The following is a 22,431-nucleotide window of genomic DNA, read 5'->3' as shown; positions in this document are numbered from 1 at the left end:
GAGCAGTTTTAAATTGCTAACAGTAGCTGTAAATGGGGCTACTGTTCTCTGGAAGACTAAAGAAGAAGTATGCTATAAATGTCCATTCCATCTGCGAGGAATCATAAAACAATCACATTCCTTTATATTTTTTTTCCTTGCTTCCCCCCTCCTTCTTGGGACCTTTATTAAATTAGTTCAACTCAATTAAAAATAACTTCAAAAACATTTCAGGCCCCTTTGTTTCAGGGAATACTTGGAACTCTCTGCACGGAACGTCACCCTTTTAACTAATCCCTTTTGGGGAGCGGAGGAGAATGGTGGCATTGTGACTTCAGACAGTGCTTTCAAGGGTCTCTACTGTACCGAATTGAGGTCAGGGCCAGACAATGCCCAGCACCCAACAGCCTTTCAGGCCTTCTTCACAGCTCTATCAAACGTGCCTTTCTTCCCTGCGCGCGCTTTCTCTCGTGGCAGAGTCACAGGACAATGGAGAAAGCCTCCAGCACCATTTATGGTCACTATATTTGCACATGACAAAGTCTATTCTTCCTGGTTTGCCAGTTCCCTGGTAATAAAGAATGAACCCTGGCTAGATTTTCCCACCATTACAGTTGTTCAAACTTAGCTCAGATTAAAAACGGAAAACTCTTAAAAACAACAAAAAAACCCGTCTAAGAACAGTGAGTGCTGTTTGAAAGGGGAGCTGCTCCACTCCTTGCTATTTTGGTATTGAGAGAGAAGCTGCAGAGATGGAGTGGAAGATTAAATATGCTACATTATAGATTGCATATGCATGACTGAGGATACATTTCAGTGGAAAGAAGGGGTAAATCAAAACTACTTTTCATCCTTTCCTTTAAAATCCTTGTTTGAGCAGCGGTGCAGGAGCTCCTCTGCACCCTTGGCTCTGCTGGGGAAGGTTCCACTGCTCCAGTCACAAACAACAACAGCAGCAAACCAATTACTGCACATTTGTGCTGGCTACTGCTGCTATTTCTGAAGACCTACCTCAGAAGTTTTACTCTTTCAACAGATGAGGATGAGAGAGAGACAGAGTGAGAATGTTGCACTAGATACGGCGAGCTTGCTGCCAGGAAGGATTCTTTTTTTTTTTCTGAAATTTTAAATATGCGCTACAGATACAGTATTCTTCACAACCTAAAAAGATCTGAATGAAAATGTGCTGCTGTTTAAAAAGACTGTTTATAACCAGTACTGAACTTGACATTTGCACTGCCTCGCCCACACATCTCCAAAACACACACATCTTTTTTTAGCTCATTTTTAGAGATGGCAAAGCCCCCACCCCTGCCTGACAACAGGGAGAGCAGCAACCCAACCTGCAGCCAGGCAAAAGCCACCAAAGCATGGCTGGAGAACCACTGCAGCCTGCTCCATCCTACCATGGGATGGTGCTTTTATTGCATTTCTATTCCTGACCTTTTTGGCGATTTTGTTCCATTTAGCACTGTGCTGTTTGCACGGCATTGCATGTCTGCAGGCTCTTCCCAAAATCTGATCCCAGGACATTGCTCTGGCTGCCCTGCAGGACTCCAGACCCTTGGCACGGAGTCACAGACACCTGTGCCTTTGATTTTAGCCCATGGAAACAATTACCAACTTTGGGTGAAGAGTTACAAGCCACAAGGGTTTGGGTAGAATGACAGTGAATTTATCCCAGGGTGAAAAAGTAGAATTTTGGGGATTTAGAATGGGGGTTCAGGAGGCAAGATGGAGGGATTTGGGTGTGTCCTGTCCTTCCTCCTGCTTCTTGTCCTCCATCTTCTGCTGTGATGGTGGCACTTTTGGATTGGTTCAGAGCAGAGACAGACTGTCTAACATAGGTGATAGGTACTGGAAAATTATTGTAAATAAAGCACACGCAGTTCTTAGTATAAAAAGCCAACACCACCCCAAGAGCAGGGACTGTGCCACAACCCAACCTGCTGGACAGACCTCAGCAGGTCAGACAGACAATGTATTGGATAGGAGCAAATAAACAACCTTGAGAACCAGAGCTGAGGAATCCTGACTCCTCCTTTGGTCTCGGGGCTGGGAAAAAGAGACTTTCCAACACCTCAGGATTATCTCCACACCAGAGACCCCGTCACTGCCTCACCAGGCAGATCCCACTGTTGCTGGGGCTGCAAACTGAGGGCTGCTTGGTGGTGCTTTGGGGTGTCATTTCCCCACCAGGATCTAACATAAACTGAATTGCGACACTGAGGCTCCCTGGAGCAGTTATGTCCAGCAGCCAGTGTGATGCCAGGCGCCAAATTCTGCTCTTTGGCTCACAAGGAAAACAACCAAGAACACAAATCCCAACCCACTTCAGGAAATCCCATAAGTATGGATTTCATTTTCAGAACCTCCCCCAGTGTGAATGTTCATCTGAATCAAAGGGCAAATGTCTAATTCAGGCTGAAACCAATGGTGTGTTAAGATCCATCAAGAATAAATTACTCACTTAACTGGTAAACCTACATGAGATCTTTGGATGGAAAAAATTCTATAGAATGATGAACCATATTGTTAATATAAAAAAATAACTATAGCATGTTCCACTCAAGCAGCAAAATGTTGGAGTACTGACTCATGGGTTCCAGACATGTGGAAAAGAAATAGCATTAAGTTACTTGCAAATTCGCTCCCCACATTCTGATTGTGTGCAGACCCAGAAATGAGTCAGTGCCATTAGCACATTCTTATTTAATAGAGTAAAACTTAAATATCTGATTGTAGATGTGAGCATCATCTACAGGCTGGTAGCCAAGGGTTTCTGCCTGCAAATGGGAGCCTATGTCAGACTGCAAAAACAAATTAAGAGGCCACAAAAAGGATTTTCTGAAATTTCTGCTGGTCAATACCATTTCTGTGTTCTAAAAAAACCAACATAAAGTGTTAAGGAGGTGCATTTAAAAAAGAAAGACTCTGCAATGAAAGAATTCAAAAAACAAAATCTACTTTGCCAACACATGATAACACAGCATTTAACTGGGATATATGTTGTGAACCTGCCTTTAAAATTGCTCAGCTAGGTAAATATTTTCCCAATGTATTTTACTTGCAATTGCTCACTTTTCTCAATAAAAAACCAAGATGGTATCTCATTATCTTCAGAAGATGGACCTTTGGAAGTTCCATTTCCAGAGTTTATATATTAGGCCTTTTTCTAAGACATGATAAGGACTTTTATTAACTACCTAGTGGATAAGTTGACTTTGAAATGTCTCCTGAACCCCCAAAACACATGACAAAGCCTTAATTACCTATCCCTTTGTGATCTACACTTTTACTAAATCTAGTATGTTTTACAGAGAAGGATGTATTCAGTTCCAGTAAGTTAATCTGGATCCTGCAAAAAGCTTATTAATGCTCCATCTAACAACCAAAAACCAGAGGGACGAGGGGAGGAAAACACAGGGATACATGGAACAGAAATCTAAGTCTCCTATATAAGTTTTCGTTTTTTTTCTCAGATTCTGATTGAAAATATTGAAAGAATCTTGCAATATTTAGCTAAAAAGGTGCCACCTGTCCTTGTTCCCTTAGTGCTAGCCCACAGCTCTGTCTATCAAAGTGCAGATAAGCTGCCCCCACAGAGAAGAGTTGCCTATTTTCCTAAAATCCTGGTGCTGTGCATTCCCAGAGTCACTGCATTGCCAGGCTGAAAGGCTGAAGGGACAAGTCCAAACCACAGGAATCCCTCTGTCAGAAGAAAGCTGATCATAAACCAGGTTTTCTATGCCATTTAATGCAATTATTCTGCCATCTTTCCCTTTTTTTAATATAGCTTTAGTTACATATACAACCACATGTAAAAAAAGAGTCTTTAAGAAAAAGTTTCTTGAAGAAAAACCAGGATGCAGAGTCTGAAAGCTTTTTCTATAACCCATTACTTGCTTGAAAACACAGTGAGCAAAATCCAAGAGGATATCAAGCACCACCAGGCTAGACAGATAGGGGCACAAATTGATTGAAAGATTTTTTTTCAGTGTCTCCATGCACAATGTTAGTATGGAACACAGACACCTTCAAAATCGCTCGTGCATAATACACAGTGATAAGGGAAGAAAGTTAAATTCTAAATTAAAAAAAAAAAAAAAACCAACCAAACCATATTTTCTGAAGTGAAAACTATATTTATGAGTGTCAGAAGTGCTTTTGGGCATGAAAGCCCAGCAGCTAAGCTAGAACAACATGAATTTCAGCCCTCCACAATTAGAAGGTAACGAAGCTCAGTTTAAACTGCTTTTACTCCACCAAGGTTCATTACAGAGCTGTGGGGATGGGCACCCACACAGGGACCAGCAACAACTCTGACAGGACACTGGCTCAGCCTGCTCAGTTACAGCAAATAATTTATAATTTGTGTCTGAGGACTTGAATGTTTGAGTGCACAGAACATATCTACATCCCTGACCTCTGTCTCAGCCAGGTGTTCAGCAGTGCTTGATGAAAATGCTCCCTGGCACTGAAATCATGCCAGCTCCACAAGGGTGGCAGCATCTAATTCCTACACACAGCTTTAAAATTCATGCTTTCAATCCTGAGGTCCTGCTTTGCAACTGGATAATACAATGCCCTGCTTATTCCTGGTTTGATAGCATCCAAAGAACTTTTGGACTCACTTTTAGGCTTCTGGAAAGCATCTATTACAGCAGACCTTAAAATATAAATTAATGTGATCCCCTGTAGAGAAAACACACGAGATCATGAGTCCCCTTAATAACACAAAGGGGGTACCTGCACATAAGTATAAAGATATATTAGTGCTATGTTTTCTTTTTTATGAGAACAATTTAGCTTTCCCCTGTCCTTCCAGCCAGACTTGGCTGGTGTGATATTGAGATGGAGGAATCAAATACCTTCAGAATGGCTGACAGCCTGCTCTAGGCATTATATCTGAAAGCAAATCAGCAGCAGCAAGAAAATTGGCATTTAGAGAGAGAATAAATTACAGGACATTGAAATGTCTCTACTAGAGCTGTAAAAAGTAGAAAAGGAAAAAATAATAAAAAGATAACCTGGTATTCATGGTAAGGCCAAGGAAGGGAAGGTGAAGATGAAAGGAAGAAGATTTTGTTGTAACCACTGCGTGTAGTTTGAGAAGACAGAATAATACCCCCACAAAATGCTAGAAAGGCTGCAAAATCTGTTACTCAGAGGTTAGGGCACAAAGAATAACAATTACCTACACCACCTTTGTTTAGCCCCACCATGCAGATCAACTGCAATAACAATAAAATAATCCCAGATGATTTCTTCCACAAGATCCCTGCCCCACTGCCCAGAACCAGTCTCCTGGAGCAACAAGGACTGTCAGTGACAATGTGCCTTTGGCTGCTTTCTGCAGGCTCTGACGGTGTGCTGGGAGCGAGGTGAGGGATGGAGGGAAGGGAACAGAAGCTCCCACCAGCAGCCAGGAGGTGGATCCTGCTCGGGCAGCCTGGATCTCCTTCCCTGCCACAGGGTGTGAGGTGCCCTTGGTCAGTGACCTTCCCCAGGTGTCCCTCAGTCTGTCTGTCCCAGGTGTCCCTAACTCTGTGTGGGGGACACAAACCTGCCCTGCTGCTCTGCATTGTCACTCACAGGTGCCACAGGCATCATTCCAGGCTTCACTCTGAACAGAAGAAGTGCTAGATAATATTTACTACTGAAAAGGAATATATAAACTCAGGAATATTTAAAAGGAATGTATAAACTCAGCTATAACCCCACTAGTATCCCCAAATGTCCTGGATTCAACGTGTTAGCAAAACTCCTGCTTCTTGGTTTCCCATCTATGAAAATGGGATGCCCTCCTTTCTCAGGACCCCAACACACCCATTGAGTGAAGAGAAAGTTTGTGAAGTTCTCTTCCACAAAGAAAAGCCTATGAAAAAGTAAGGGATTGTATCTCCAGAGCAAGAATGATTTGTGATTGATTTGTGTGTATAGTCTGCACCCTGTACCATGAGGAATAATCAGGAAGGATAAGGGAAGATTGAACAGCTGCTCGTTTTTTACCACCTTCATTCTGTGTGGTCAGTGAGGTTCCCTGTAGAACAAAAACTGAACATCTAATTGTAGACTGCATCCTATGGACAGATATGGGAGCCCTGAAATGAAATTACAGCAATGGAATGAGAGTGCTTGACTTTGCAAGCAAGGCTATTTGTGCATGCCATTTCCTGCACTTCCCAAAAAGGCAGAGGAAGCAGCAGTTCCACCACATTTATGGCACTGTCAACACCTTTGTCACCTGGCTCAGGACCTCCAGCACCTTTCTGCTAATGACAGTAACCAAGGGCAAAAATCAACTTGTGTCTGTGTAGGTCTTACACAGTGAACCTTCCACCAAAGTCTCAGAGACATCTGATGCCAGCAAAAGGGCATCCATCCCATGGCCAGAATAAAAAGTAATTTTTCTGCCCTTTGCCCTGAATCCTTCCTATTTTATTTTTCCTCCACTTTTCTTCCAGTTCAGTCCCACCCTTCCTGCCTACCAGTATTAACTCCCAATCTTCCCTGTCCAGACTAAATCTTTCCTTTTATTCTCACACCTCTTCCTCAGCTTATCTCACAAGCACTTGAAGTAGACAGGTATGGGCACATGCTGCAAAAGTCATGGAAAATCAGAGTCAATCACTTGGGACATTCTGTCTTTGCCTCACTGCTGTGGAATATTAAGACTATTCATAAAAAGCCCACCAATTTTTTTGTTTGTTTGTTTAGGGTTTTTGTTTTGTTTTTCAAATGGATGAACCAATTATTTTCTCTCACATTATTCAACATAAGAAAAGCAAGCAAACAAGAATAAGAGTGTGAGGTCAGACCAAAGGTCCACCTTGCCCAGCATCTTCTCTACAATTGAGTGACCAAAGCAGATGTCTGGGGAACAGTAACTTTAAATAAATCAATAAATCTGCCTAAGGCAGATATTCAACACTTTACAGTCTTAGAGCAGGAAGTGTTTGACAACTTCAAAAATATTTTTCTTCTGCAGCACCCAATGAATCTTGGTTATGTTCTGAAAATCCCACCGCACCAGAGAAGCCTTAATTCCTGAGATCAGATAATAACACACAATCAGAGAAAACAAACAAGTTCCTCAAAGAATACAGATAATAACACTTCTGGCACATCACCCATCCTCCTGGACTGTCATTCTTTCTGTTTTTGCAAAACATCCTGGTAAGAAGTGACTTTCATTCAAACTTATCTCCTTCCCCAAGATACTCAAGAATTCACCTCAGCATCCTACTCCCACAAGATTCGTATCAGCCTGGTTTTAAAGAAAAAGCTCTGCTTGTCACAGGTCTGCTCTCTTGTGTTATGTATTGAAGATGCAAACTCATCCAACCCTGGCTAAGTGCTAAAATTGCAAACCTGAGCTACTGCTGCTATTAGAGGGTCTCAGTTAACTCAGAGGTATTTCTCATTAAATCTTACAAAGAAAAGGTAAAACCATCCCATGGAAGGGTAAATTCATTCCTTTTGTGCCAGGCCTGACCCAGGGGACCAGCTGGTATCAAGTTGTGCTTCCCAAAGGTTTTGGGCACTCAGGATACAGACACCCCAGCTGTGGTGGAAATGTTGCTCTCTCACACCACAGCTGGACCGTCCAGCCAAGAACTGCTCTGGTCCAGCATCAGCAGGTGAAGATCAGCTTAAAAATCTGGGCTTTGTGTCCACCAGTGGTTCCCAAGCTCTTTTCCTTTGGGAGAATAGTGTGCCCCATTTCAGGAAGCCAATTCTGTCACCAGCAAACAGTCCTGATTTGCTTATCAAACTGCACCTGTAAACATCTGCCCACTGGGCAGCTGGGGTCTCTGGTGAAGCATTATCCAAGAGCCACTTTGCTGAACTTTTGTAAAGCAAAAAAGGCCAAATTCGATGTTCTTCTGCCAGGGTCTGAATGAAAGGATTCTCCAGGGATTCCCCTGCTCTGAGCCCAGGATCCATGGTGCACCTCACAAAAAACCCCAAACCATGCTGCACTTTCTGAACCTGATGTCAGTCACAGTGCCATAATTACTGGCTGAGCACAAACAATTAAACCAAAGGGAATGGATGGGAGTTACGACGCTCTGTTAAAAAGAACAGCAGTGTCCCAGAGGAAACAGTAGGAAAGTCATTAATTGCAGAATGCCCCCTCAAGGTCTGAATCCTGGCCAGCAAAGTTTGTTCTTTGCAGGACTGAGCCCAGGATCAAAGGGACAGCAAATTTCACAGATTTAACAGAGAGGGCATCAAGCAGGTGCTGCAAGGGACTGAGGGAAATGTTACTCGGCTTCTCTCAGGCAAAAAGCAGATTTTAGGTCAGCTGGGGTTTACCCCGCACCTTCCCTTTTTGTTGCATCATTTTTGTCTCCCAGCAGTTTACCTTTCTTTGCAAAAATAATAGCTTTTAAAAGCTGCTCTGAGACATTTTAAACAGAAACTGCAGTTGGAAATGGAGGAAATAGAGGAACATGTAAACAAGACAGTCACTTGTATAAAAGAGGCAACTGCACCTGTCAATAAAGGATGCACTGAAGAAAAATAAGTGCAGGTCTTTTTGTCAGACTGTGAAACAAGAAAACTTTGTCTCAGATTTTCCAGGAGCCTCTGCACACCTCTGTAGATTTATTTCTGTGTACAATAACAACAACAACACCGAAGGAATGCAAATCCAGGCCTGACCTTTGTGGGTTTTTCCCCATCCTTAAAGGCAAATCCATGCAAGCCCATAGAAAACTGGAACTTTGTGATGAGAGAGGAGGTGCCAGGGTTCAGGCAGCACCTGAACTGAGTGAGTCAATCCTTTGAGGCTGCCTCTTCTCCTCCTCCACCACACTTGTGGTTGATATTTCAAATCTATCAGAGGCTCTGAGATACCATCTCTCCAACAGTGCTTGTGGCCACCAACTTGCTTTATAATCTCTCTCCATTTTTCCTATGTAAGAGTCTTAAATGAAGTTTGTTCCAGACTATTAACCTATGACAGAAGACTGCAGAGATAAGATTTCACTGACATATAGAACAAAGAAAAAGAAAGGGTGTGAAAATTGCAATGACAAGGTTGCCTGCATAGTTCAAGATGTATGAAATGAAATGAACTAAAATATCTGACAAATGCCTGGATGACACACGTTGGGCACCACTCCCTTCAGCTGAGTCAATCAGAGCTGCATTTAATGGACAGCACAAAAGATTTCATTTACAAACACAACTCCTCAGCTGGAACATCTTAAATTTATCCAGTATTGTATTGCTTTCAAGAATAAGTGATGTAACCACTGCTACCAGGACATTTATTCTCAAATTACAGCATTTCTGAACCAGGCAAAATAAATATTCCAGTACACTGAGACCAATGCAGACCCTGTCTATAAGAGAAAAGCCATGGCATTGGGAAAGCTCCTGTGTCACAGTTTAGCTGATCAAACAGCCCTCACACGGGCTGGACAGCACCAAGCCATCTTCTGACTGCAAGCCAAAAATAATCTCCCACCTCTGTCTGTGCAAGAAGTTTTCATAAATTCTAAAGGGAAGATGATTTCAAGCTGAAAATGCCACAATTCTGCAAGAAAAAGGAAGAAGACTGAAATTAGAGACAGACCGAAGAGAGCAGCTTTCATAGCTGCCATTGTGGAGCAAGAACAAAACACCAGAACCAAAAGCAAGGAAAAATGTAAAGCCCTGTGTGCAAATATCACCCTCCGTGCAGAGTTCCAGTGGCAATGCCCAGTGTGACACCGAGCTGGCAAAAGTCTCAAGTCCTGTTTCCTTCTGCACAGCTTAACTGAAAACAACCACAATATAGAGGGGTAGTGCTTCCATTTCCTTGAAATTTGGCCTCCCTTTCTGCTGCAGAATTAATTATTAATTCATTATCTGTTAGTTAATGTCCTAGCTGGACAGGTTCCTTGTGGGAACCTCCTCTGAGCATCACCCCAGCAGAAATGGGATGCTCCAGGGGTTTGTGTTCCACCAGGATTCCTGGATGCCCCTGCACCATCAGAGATCCAATGAACTCCAACTTCTGCTCTGCTTCCTCCTTTCCATTCCAGATTGGCACACAGCAAACACATAGAACCCCATGAAAAAATATATGAAAGAGAAAAACAAGAAAGCAGCAAAGCAGCGGGGCAGGAGAAATACTACATTGTTTGTTTTTGCTAGGGAGCAGACCACAGTCTATGGCTTGGAAAAAAAAAAAGAAAAAAAAGGAAAAGAAAGAAAAAAAACCCCTACATGAATGGGTCTTTTTTCCCATTGTTGTTCATGACCATAATTTAGCAATGCATTTACTAGCCACTGTAATCATCAAACAGGCTCTGACAATTAACAAAAAGACCATGAAAATGAAAGTAGTGAAATGGAAATGAATCACAGCCTCACCACAGCAGAAAACATCTTTCTGAAGAAAGACAGACTAGAATGAACACAACTCCAAGTAAATTACATATTAATTAAATGAATTAGCAGCGTTGCTATTGTCCCATTTGGCCACTCACAGGCATTTCACAAAACAACCCTTGCAGCTTTACGGGCTTCTGTCTTTTCAGCACGTCCTTGTGCAATGCCTGCTTCCTCCCTGGGATCCCCACTGCCAGCAGCTACTGGAGGGCAGCAAATCCCTCCATCCATCCATCCCAGCTCCACCCAGCTCCATCCATCCCTCCATCCATCCATCCCTCCATCCATCCATCCATCCATCCATCCATCCATCCATCCATCCATCCATCCATCCATCCCAGCTCCATCCATCATCCATCCACCCATCCACCCATCCATCCCAGCTCCATCCATCCATCCATCCATCCATCCATCCATCCATCCATCCATCCATCCCAGCTCCATCCATCCATCCCAGCTCCATCCATCCATCCATCCATCCATCCATCCATCCATCCATCCATCCATCCATCAATCCCAGCTCCATCCATCCATCCATCCATCCATCCCAGCTCCATCCATCCATCCATCCATCCATCCATCCATCCATCCATCCATCATCCATCCATCCATCCATCCATCCATCCATCCATCCATCCATCCATCCATCCATCCATCCCAGCTCCATCCATCCATCCGTCCCAGCTCCATCCATCCATCCATCCATCCATCCATCCATCCATCCATCATCCATCCATCCATCATCCATCCATCCATCCATCCATCCATCCATCCATCCATCCATCCATCCATCCATCCATCCATCCCAGCTCCATCCATCCATCCATCCCAGCTCCATCCATCCATCCATCCCAGCTCCATCCATCCATCCATCCATCCATCCATCCATCCATCCATCCATCCATCCATCCATCCATCCATCCATCCATCCATCCCACACCACATCAGCCCTGCCCAGGCAAAGTCCAGCAGTTGTTCAGAGCAGTGCCCCTCATGTTTGGCACAGAGCCTTAATAAAACTGCTTCCATTCTGAGGACTAGGGACAGGATAATGCATTGTGACACACAAGGGGAGTGTGTTCCTCCTGCTCAGCTTTGCAGACTCCCTTTTAGATCTCTATGCTTTCATTAGAAATCCGTATTATACCAGGAAAGTGTTGGATGAAACCAAATTCCATTTCAAATACTGAAAATGTCTGGTTTTTAAAAAGTTCACAAGAACTTCTGGCTTATATAAGCAGCCATTCCTATATTAATACAGAGTGGCAAACAACCTTCTGAACCTCCTGTAGGACCCTTTGTATCATTGCTAGGGGGCCGGACAGATTCTTTGTGGTTTTCAGATATAGGAATGTATTATATTAAAGAGCTTGGCTCCAGGACCTTTGCACATAAAAAAATCAAATGTTTAATGACAATGATCTTAAAAAAATGCTTAAAAACCAGGGGTCCTGGTATAGACAGTATATCCAATTTCTTTGGTGTGTTGTCAACAACTTGTCAATATCAAAGGAAATACCAAACCAGTATTTAGAGACAAAGGAAATAAACACAACCAAACATGCAACTTTGGAGAAATTCACAAGCATTGTGGCTTTGCAGTTGACAGTTCTCTGAGGGAAATTGGCCTCCTGATGCTGAGGAAATGGGTGGGCCAATTACTAATCTGCTCAAGTAATTTTCATTGCAAAATATTGCTAAAATCGCTGCCATAATGGAGCAAACATCAAATAACTTGCAAGAAAAGCTCAGGAGCATGCAGAGGCCCTCCCTAGAAGAAATCTGGCCCTTTCAGGTAGGTTTTCTGCAGAAAAGGCTGACTGTGGATGAGCTGAAATGAAGACAGAAGAATCTGATGTACTGAGCACTTAGTCCTGGCTTAAGCTGGATCTCACACTGCCATTTATTACAGGGCACAGCACTCCCCTCTGCAGCCCTGCTCCTGGCAGAAATGAAGTCACAAATCACCATTGTTTGAGATTATTAAAGCTCTTTCTACATCAGTGTTATTATTAGCACTTGGGTTTAAATGAATAGTCTGCCATTTTTAAGCTGCAGTCAAACAAACCAGACTCCTGGTTCTGCAGGAAGGCAGCCCCACACTGCCTAAATTGAATAGAAGGCCAACATGCACTTTGGGCTGTGCCTGTCAGCCTTCCCTCACTTGATAAGGAAAATTCAGATGCCTACAGACAAATTAAAGTGGGAGCATAATGCATTAAGGAGCGCTTGTGGGATGTTGACATTCAGCTGTGAGCTTCACACCTTCATTCCATCCTCACGATGCAGCAGAGCACAGTCCCACACCCTGGAACCCAGAAACTGCAGGGAGGCTCACCAGGGCTGCCCCTGGGCAGCTCAGCACTGCTCTGCACTCTTTCCTGTTTCACAGGAAGGAATATCTGGGCTTGTTTTAAACGCTTACTGAGGCCACAGAACTGGGGGATTTTCATAGAGACCACATCCCTTACAGGTAACAGAACAGTGGCTTGGGGTAGGCTCAGTCAGTGTTTCACTATTCAACCTCAATTCTCAGTTGAGGTTGTAGATAACAGGAAAAAAATGGTTTTATTTCTTCCTTCTTTCCTTCCAGGGGCCAGTACAATATTCAGCAGCTTCTTCTATGGTTTTTTGCTCCTCTTAGACAACAAACACCAAGAACTGCCATAGAAAGAGTATTTACATGACCAACAGAGTGATCTGGACTTCTTGGACCAACCGAGAAATTCTGTGCTTCTCTTTTACACTCCAAAAGACAAAATGCTATGGGAAGAAGTCATGTGCACTCTATACAAAGCAATTCATGAGCCCAAATGTAAATCTTGTTTCATCAGATAGCTTGGCTCTACAGCTGAAGTAATTATTTTTTTTGAGTGTTGTGGATGTGTTAGAAGGATGTGTTTCGTATGTATAAATTACCTCCTGCCTTGTAAAGCTATCATGAAAATGAGATCTTGCTCCAACTCAAGCAAGCCCAGAGATAAAGGAGACAATAACAACAAAGGATATCAGCCCTTCCACCTCCCTGTACAAACAGCCTGAATAGCCTCCTGCATTTCAAGGGTTCTTGTCACTGATGATCTTTAGGATCTTGTAGCTGAACTCTACACTTCAGCAATGAGGACATCCAGTGGCAATCACCAGTTAACTTATGTGATGTGCATTCTGCAAGTCTGATTTTGGTATCTGACACTCTTTTCGTGCTGCTTACATCTGCATGGGATGAATAATATCCTTTTTCTTGTTTGGTGACTATTTTTCTTGAGCTAAATTGCCTATTGACTCTAGCCTGAAGCTAAACAAAAAGGGCAAATAATACAGCAGAAGCCATTAAATAATGTATTTTTTTTTGCCTATCATTAATATGAATACCATGTGCAATTTCAATCCCCACAGAAAAGCCATAACAATCTCTGACACTGGTGCAGAGCAATTGCTGATGAAGACTGACTGCTCCAGCAGCACTTTTTCTTTATAAAATATTTTATGCATTTAAACACCTAGAGAAAGCCCAATTATTTTCTGTGACAGACAAACAGGAGTTCTAGTGCTGCCAGAAGTTTCCTGTCTTAGGGAGGAGCATTCATCCCTCTGTACCCACCTTGCTAATGGAGAAATGAGATTTTAGTTGCTGTGAAGCAGCCACTACTTGAAAGAGTCCCCGCAAGGAGATTCTGGAAGAAGTTCCTGCTTCTCTACCCTAAACAGAGGCAAGACCTTGATGGGAACAAAGGACAGAGCTGCCCTGCTGGGGGGAGGCCAGCGCTGAGAACAATTAGCGTGTTGATGTCAGCTTAAAGAGGGTCAGGAGAGATCAGCTTTCCCTGCATCTGCTCTTTAATTAAAGAGAGGAAGGTGGCCGTGGCCGCTGCCCATCGCTATGGAAACCCTGAAATGCCACGCAGCTGGAGCTGCTGCCCGCTCCCGGGCCGGGACCAGCCTGCAGCAGGAGCAGCGAGGAGGAGGAGGGTGAGGAAGGACCCTTGGCGCTGCCCGCACCTGGGAGCCCTGGGATGGGGCACTCTGCACTGCCTGCCCTGCTCCTGCTGGAGCTCAGCCAGGGCTGCACCAGCCACAGAGGCTGTGGGTGCTTTTCTGGCTGTGCATCAGGTGTATAGCATAACATACATAGTACAGCTATACCTTACATTAATACAATTATAACATGCATTAATACAGCGACAACACGCATTAATACAACTATAACATACATAATACAGCTATAACATACGTAATACAGCTATAACATGCATAATACAATTATAACATACATAACACAGCTATAACATACATTAATACAGCTATAACATACATTAATACAACTATAACATACATAATACAGCTATAACATACATTAATACAGCTATAACATGCATAATACAATTATAACATACATAATACAGCTATAACATACATTAATACAGCTATAACATACATAATACAGCTAGAACATGCATTAATACAACTATAACATACATAATACAGCTATAACATACATAATACAGCTATAACATACATTAATACAGCTATAACATGCATTAATACAGCTATAACATACATAATACAGCTATAACATACATAATACAGCTATAACATACATAATACAGCTATAACATACATAAATACAGCTTTTCTGCCTGCACATCAGCTACGTAACATACATAATACAGCTTTTCTGGCTGTACATTAGGTATATAACATACAGCTCCTGCTGAAGCTCAGCAAGTGCTGCTCTAGCTATAAGCTGCTGGTACTTTTCTGGCTGTACATCAGGTATTTAATATACATTAATGCAGCTCTTCAGGCTGTACATCAGGTGTATAACATTAATACAGCTTTTCTGGCTGTATTTCAGGTATATTACATGCATTAAAAACACCCAGCTGAGCAGTCTGAGAGTTGTAATCCACTGGCAAGGACTGAGCAAACACTTTGAACACCTCCATGCCCCCTGAAGCACTGACCCCCACAGGAAATTGTGGCACAGGAGGGGCTGGAGCAGAGCAGGAGCTCCGTCTTCTGCCCTGTGCAGTGCCACAATTTGGTCAGGACAGAATACAGAATTAAGGCCCACGTTTCCTCAGTGGGTTGTATTGGTGTCCTTGGTGGATTTTTTACCTGAAGGAGCAGGAATGCCGTGCAGGAGAGGGGGAATGAGGGGTTTTGGCAGGTTTCTGCTGTGGGTGTGTGCCTGTCACCCTCTGCCCACTGCTGCCTTTGATCATCCCCAGCACACTCATGCTGGGCCTTATCATCTTCATTGATGATTTAACTTGCTACAAAAATATTTGCCAAAACTATTGTCTGAGTTGTGCTAATAACAGTGATTATAGCATTCCTTCAATTAATTACAGACAGCTGCACTCCCAGCTTTTTCCACTCTCTCTTCCAAGTATTTCTTGCATTATCAGCACTGACAAGAGTTTTGTCCACAGAGATGTTGCTCTTAGGGGTTTTTTGGTGGGGTATTTGGGGGAGGGTATTTCTCCTTCTGCTTTCACTAATTATTTGTGCCATTGCTTTCCTTTTCTTCAAACTGCAGTTCAAAAATGACAACACCAAAATGATAACAAGACCAAAAATAACATTATATCAGTGCCATTAGAGTAAAAAATGTCTAATACATTTTGCAAAATAACTTACAGCCATGCAGTTGAGACCCCACCATATATCTTACCTAAGAATTAAAATAATCTGTGTATTTTACTCCTTGAAAAGTATTTCTGAACATAATTTCTTCTCTCAGCTTGAGACCTGTCTCAAGAATCAACTATTCTGCATGTGTAGAGTCTCTGGAGCTCTCTCCAATTAGAGTCTAGGAACTGAGGGATGGAAAATAAGTTTCATTGCATGCCAACATGGCAAAGATCCTTCCATTCTTATATTTTCATACACAGTTTCAACATCTTGCCTTTCAAATATGACAATACATTAACAAGATTATGGGAATCTATATTATCCTGCATTACCATGTGAACAAAGCAAAAATGATATTCCCTTCAGAAAAGAACCTGTTAAAAGCCCCCATTACACCAGAAGCAGAACCATGAACAATGAGTTAATGACTAGGTAAAATATAAAAGACACTTTCAGTTAGGTGATGAAAGGTCCTATTAACATAGATGTTTTTAATGAGCTATTTTAACTTATACCTGGCATTTCTCAGCTTAGATCTCTTTTAGATCTTCTGGTCATTTCTCTCTGGTTCTCTACAAACTCTTGGATCTAAACCTTCATTTGTTCACATTTCTTGGCTGTGGCTATTATTAGAACACCAAAATACTTCATTTAACTTTGAAATTGCATGTGTCATTATGTCTGAAACCTCCTATCTTCCAAACAAATAAGTGGGTTATGTTGGTGTCCTTGGAATTCTTTCACATCTTTTCTGTTGTGGAGATAGAGCAGGGGAGGGAGCTACCAGAAAGGAGCACAGCCTCCCATGTGTGGATCACAGAGACAGCACTAATGGACATAATAATTATGTAAACACAATAACACTGTTCACTGCTCCTTTCCTAATAACTCTTAGCATGCTGCTTGTTTTGTTCATTGGTACTACACAGTGAACTGACACTCTTGAGAAGAAAACTAGTTTACAGCTCACCACCCTGTATGCAAAATTAGAATTATTTCCCCCCATATGCATTACTTCACAATTTATACACACAGATTTTTACCTGCCATTAATTTTTCCAACCAGTCACTCACTAATGTGAGATGCTTCTAGGCAATCTGTCTTGGTTTCAGCGAGATCCTTCTCTGCAATCTGTTTTGGTTTCAACTCCTTGAATAACCTGTTAGAAGCTGCAACCTTTTATAAATTCTCCTTTCTCTGATCATTGATGGTATCTGTTGAGCAGCAGATACCCTAGCAGCACACTCATCCTGTGAAACCGCACCACTGGCTCCTCACGCTGTCAGAACTGTCTGTTCATTTCTGCCCTTTGTTCCCTTCCTTTAGCCAGTTATTTATCCATGGAGACTCTCACTCCTGATCTCATGACAGGTCAGTTTTCCATCAGCCCTTGGTCAGAGACCTGTTGAATCCTTCTCAAATCAGAGCAGATAACACCAGGATCTCTCCCTGACTCCTCTGCAGAGCTGCAGCAATCTGTGAAACACAACTTCTGTTTACACAAACCACAGTAACTCTTCTGCAACATAACATATTTATCTTTGTGTTTACTAACCCTATTCTTTGCTGCTGTTTCCTCCAAATGGTCTGTTAGGGTGTCTATTTCCCATCTGAATTCCTTCACAAGTCATGGATGATTACTGCCTGGTCCTGGCAATCTGATGCTCAACACTTTGTTGATTTAATTCTCTCCTTTCCCACCGACACTGGGAGTTAATTCAGCTCCTGTGACACTTTCCCCCACCCCTCATTTTCCCAGCAGAGTTCTGGCAGACAACATCCAGAGTATTTTCTGTCAGCAGTACCAGCAGATTTGTGCTCACAGAATCACCCTGTAGAGTCTTATCTGGTGCATCCCACACACTTAGATAAACACACAAGACCTCCCCAGTACAGACAAAACTAAATCTGGGTGCTCAAAAACCTAAGCCCAATAATAAAATTAAAGGTGAAAATTACTCCTGACTTTGGCACAAGCAGGACAGCACTGGTGGGAGAAGCCCAAAGCCATGGAGGCTTTGTCATGCAGATCCCAGCTCAGTTCTTTGCACCAGCTCCGTTCTTTGCACCAGCTCCATCTCACAAAGTTTGTCTGTTTTCAGCAGAGCACCTACTGCAAAATAACACTGAGCAGACTGTATATTAAAAAGCCATCCCACGCATATTTATAACTAATTTATTCTTCATTTCTTCTCTGTTGAATAACTAAATTACAACAGTGGCTCAGTAACCCCTTTTAGTTTAGGAAAGGGCAGCAGCTTCATTTGAGTAATATTTTAGCCCAATTAGTCCATTAGTCTCCAGTGGAGACCAGAGGAGAATGGAAACCAGTGAAACAGGAGTCCTGCAGGATTCCTTTTAAGTAACAGACCTCTGACTCATCTGATATCATCTGGCAGCCCTCGTGATCCCTTCAAAGATATTTCCAATTTTCCCAGTGTTCCGCAGAGACACGAAGCAGGCGTGTGCAAGGAAGGAGCAATGCATTAGCATAGGCCACTACGGGTAAATCAGCCTTACAGAGAAGTTGCAAACTCCTCATGTGCTCCAGGAGCTTCAAAGTCTCTGAGAATTTTGGCTTCTACTCTTTCCCAAACCCTGCAGAGAATGGATTAGTCACAAAGCAGCACCTTGCCTCTGCTCAGGGATGTTGTCTGAGTGGACATGCTGGATGCAGCTCTGGTTTTACACAGATTTAATGAAAACTCTGGTTTTACATAGAATTAGTGAAAAAGTGGCTGAAATAAGACACACAATTTACTATCTGAAAAAGAGAACTAACTATTTGAAGGCTTGTTTTAGACTCTTTGCCTTGTAATACATATATGGCAGCTAGAAGGTAGGAAAAATACAAACACTCAAGATGAAGAATCTGAAGGACTTTCCTGGCTCTGTCTAACTGACAATCTGAAACTTTCAGTGACAATTACCAATTTAGTGACAAGTTTCAGTCAATTACCCCTTCAATGAATGCAGAGAAAGCATCCAAGAAATCCAGCACCTAAAGCAGGGAAAATGCTTCATGTACATACCTGTATTCAGGAAAAACAAGTTTTAATTATTAGCTTAGCTTAACCACCTGAAAGAGATTTCCTGGACCAATGAGAGATATGATACTTGGGACAAAAATGACATTTCAGTATCACACCAGAAGGCCTCCTCATTTCTGCCACCTTACAGCACCATAAACATGAGAGCAGGAATGTTTTCTGTCAGTCCAGGGAAGAACTCAAGGTCCCTGGAAGCTGAGGCAAAGAGAAGAATCATCCTCAGCAAGATCTGGAGTATTGTCACCAAAAACACATCACTGAAAACATTTATGGAGCCCAAGCCCTCCACTCTTTGAAAGGAACCTTAAGCCTTGGCATGAGCATGCAGGTGTGCATGTGGTCTCACCCACATTGAACTGCAAGTTCAATACTCCAGGATTGCCCTTTATACTATAATTTCAGAATATTTTTCTACAAGCAAGTCTCCATATGCATAAGGCTGTAGACACACCTACACTGCTAAAAGCACTGAGATAAAAAATTCAGGGCTTGCAGGAAAATGCCATTTCAGCGCAGTGACTGCACAGGGGTTGTTCTCCAGTTCTGTGCTTTGGTTTAAGTTTATACACAGAGCTTAAACCACTAGGCACTGGCAAAAGGCTGCATTTCACAATACGAATGAATTTCCAGCTGGTCTCATCTTTTGTCTCTATCATTCAATTCTATGACCTATCTTCTCATCTGAACAAATGTGAGGTCTTTTGCAAATATATATAGCACATATACAAGCGCTGAAAAAAAACTGAGCTAGTGTGAGGAAGAGCTGATAGTCTCCCAAATAAAAATAATCACTGTTAAAATAAAGCATCAAGCAGGCTGATGCCAATGAATGAAAGATGGGATGCTGATTTTATAACTCTCACTCAGAAGAAATGCTGGTTTTAAACTGCATGATACTGAATTTGTCTGTCTCATAGGGCTGAAAGGCTAAGTCTGTTCTGATGGGATTTGAGTCTGAGATTTTCATGGAGATTTTCATTTATTTAATAAACAAACTTATTTATGAATCCCAAACAGCATTTCTGCTGGATGTTTTTGATTTTTTTTCCTCATGTTGCTGTTTGCATTTCAAACAACAAGATAAAGAGCAACTCTGCAAATAAAGCCATTGTTAAAACTTTCATTTTTGAAGTACTCACAACCCTGAACTGCGTGTGAAATTTGTCCCCCAGCTGCCTGACTTCAGGTAACAGCAAGAGAGGGAGAAAACACTCATCCCTCATCTCCCATTCACCCACCAGCCCCTGAACAAGGGCTCTGAAGAACAGGAACACAAATCCCACCCCAGCCATCACCCAGAGAGTGCAGGGCTCTCCAGCTCCTCCCCACAGCAGAGCTCTGCACACCTCTGGCAGATACACGTGCAGAGAGCACAGCTTCCATCTGAACTTCCTTCCACAACCTGACCCAAACCCCACCCCAGCTGGGCAAGCTGTGCCTGCCTCCGCCACTGGTGCTCTCACAGACAGTAAAACCTGATGTTTTGTCATCATTAAAATGGTGCCATGCTATCCTTATCTGTCACTGCTCATCCCAAAGAAATGCAGAGCATTCCCAGGATGGTGTGGAAGTTATCATGGCACAAAGATGAGGAGAGGGTGCTGCTCTTCACCAGAGAGCTGCTGCAGACAACAGGAACAGGTAACATTTTATAGCAGGCAGAGCAATTAAGGTAGGCAGATGACAGTCTGGAAATTGAGATACCATGCTAAAATTAATTTGTGGCACTACAAAAGCTGTAAAGATCACAAACAGGATTACAAAAAGAATCTGCTGCTCAGTTGTATGCATCTCATATTAATACTCAGATTGCATAACAATAACCCTCTAATTTGGAATATGCCAATAGCATTGGCCAATATGCCAATATGAATAGCTGCAGAAAAAACTGTTTTTCAGTATTGTTTGTAGAGTTATGGAAATCTATAATAATATCTTTTTCCCTTATTACAAAAGACTGTTTAATATATAATTTCTTAATTTTTTTTATTCCACAATGGGGTCTTATCTTTCCTCTCAGGAAACACAGCCAGCACAACATGAACACTGGGCATTGTGCAGTTTCAGCTCACCTGAGAGCTTCTCAAGGGGAAAACCTCAGGGCTATTTTGGTGCCACCATTTGGCTGGGCAGTATTTCAGGGCCACGGGAGTGGTATCCCAGCTCCTCCTGAGGATACCTCCTGATTTATGGCAGTAGGTGACTGCACAAGACAAGAGCAACAGCTCCATGGAATTACACATAAATATAACTTACAGTCTCCTCTTGCATGCACAGAATGGAAGTGAATAACAGGAACACAGGCTGGCTGAAAACCAATGTTTCTTACAGACATGGGAGCTGCTTCAGACAAGTTTCTGTATCTCCATGGAGGAAGGCAGTGCACCTGAGAGGGACACAGCAATTAACCAGGGGAGATAATGACCCAACCTGCACATTGGGCTGGCATGGGAAGAAACGGCTGTGAGGGGTGAGCAGGCACATTAAGGCACACCAATCCCTGTATCAATAAAGGGCTTGAAATCAGATTAATTTCTCCACAATTAACAAGGCTGCTGAAAGATCTGCTCTACAGCTGCCGCCGCTGCCAGGAGATGATGACAACTGAGGAAATGAAAATCAAAGGAGGAAACAATTACAACAATACTCGCTGAAACTATTTAGAGTTCTCTTAATAAGTCAGCGAAACAAGTAATTGAAAGAATGTATTTTATTGCTGATTAAGATAATAGTTAATTTAGGTCTTGTTTTTAAAAAGAGCTCAAATTAACAAATCAGGTCTTTCATCTGAGTGCAAGTGAGAGCTCCGTGCATTCTCCTCATATCATAGAGTCTGGAGATGCAGAGAATGTGCTCTGGGAGAGAACAAAGATGGGAAGGAGGTAGGAGATATTTAGGGAGAGGGGCCACTTGAAAAGAGTAAAGTGCCAAAATACTCATATATAATATATATTCTATAATATATATTCTATATTCTATGATATATAATAAATATATAATAAAGAATAAAGAATATTAATAAAGAACATTAATATATAATATATAATATATAATATATAATATATAATGTATAATATATAATATATAATATATAATATATAATATATAATATATAATATATAATATATAATATATAATATATAATATATAATATATAATATATAATATATAATATATAATATATAATATTGGCTTTTGCTCATTCAAATCTAGCAGCACAGCAGTAACTACACCTTGCTTTTCTGCACATTAAGTTAAATTAGCATTCTCCCACTCTCCAACTACCACACAAGTGGTAATGCTAAACCTTAGCCTGACATCTAAACTTGTGGAACTTTAAAATAAAATGTTTTGTAAGCAGAAACATCACTAGCT

The 22,431-nt window shown here is 42.0% G+C and overlaps 1 protein-coding gene across 9 annotated transcripts in view; it reads right to left on the bottom strand.

The window, feature by feature from the left end:
• The window catches only part of SOX5 (SRY-box transcription factor 5), a 597,965-nt gene that overhangs the window by 355,337 nt on the left and 220,197 nt on the right, over positions 1-22,431 (bottom strand). Inside the window, exon 4 of one of the 9 annotated variants that reach the window (XM_058022194.1) lies at positions 21,313-21,442. The exons of 7 other annotated variants lie outside the window; for them this stretch is intronic. The gene's annotated coding sequence lies outside the window, so the exon portion shown is untranslated. Of the gene's footprint in view, positions 1-9,460; positions 9,551-21,312; positions 21,443-22,431 lie in introns of all 9 variants that reach the window. One more of the 9 variants, XM_058022195.1, reaches the window with a different exon arrangement.

Source organism: Melospiza georgiana, chromosome 4 (genome assembly GCF_028018845.1).
Source record: "Melospiza georgiana isolate bMelGeo1 chromosome 4, bMelGeo1.pri, whole genome shotgun sequence".
NCBI lineage: Eukaryota > Metazoa > Chordata > Aves > Passeriformes > Passerellidae > Melospiza > Melospiza georgiana.
The sequence above is the reverse complement of the archived record's forward strand: the minus strand, read 5'-3'. Positions and strand labels throughout refer to the sequence as shown.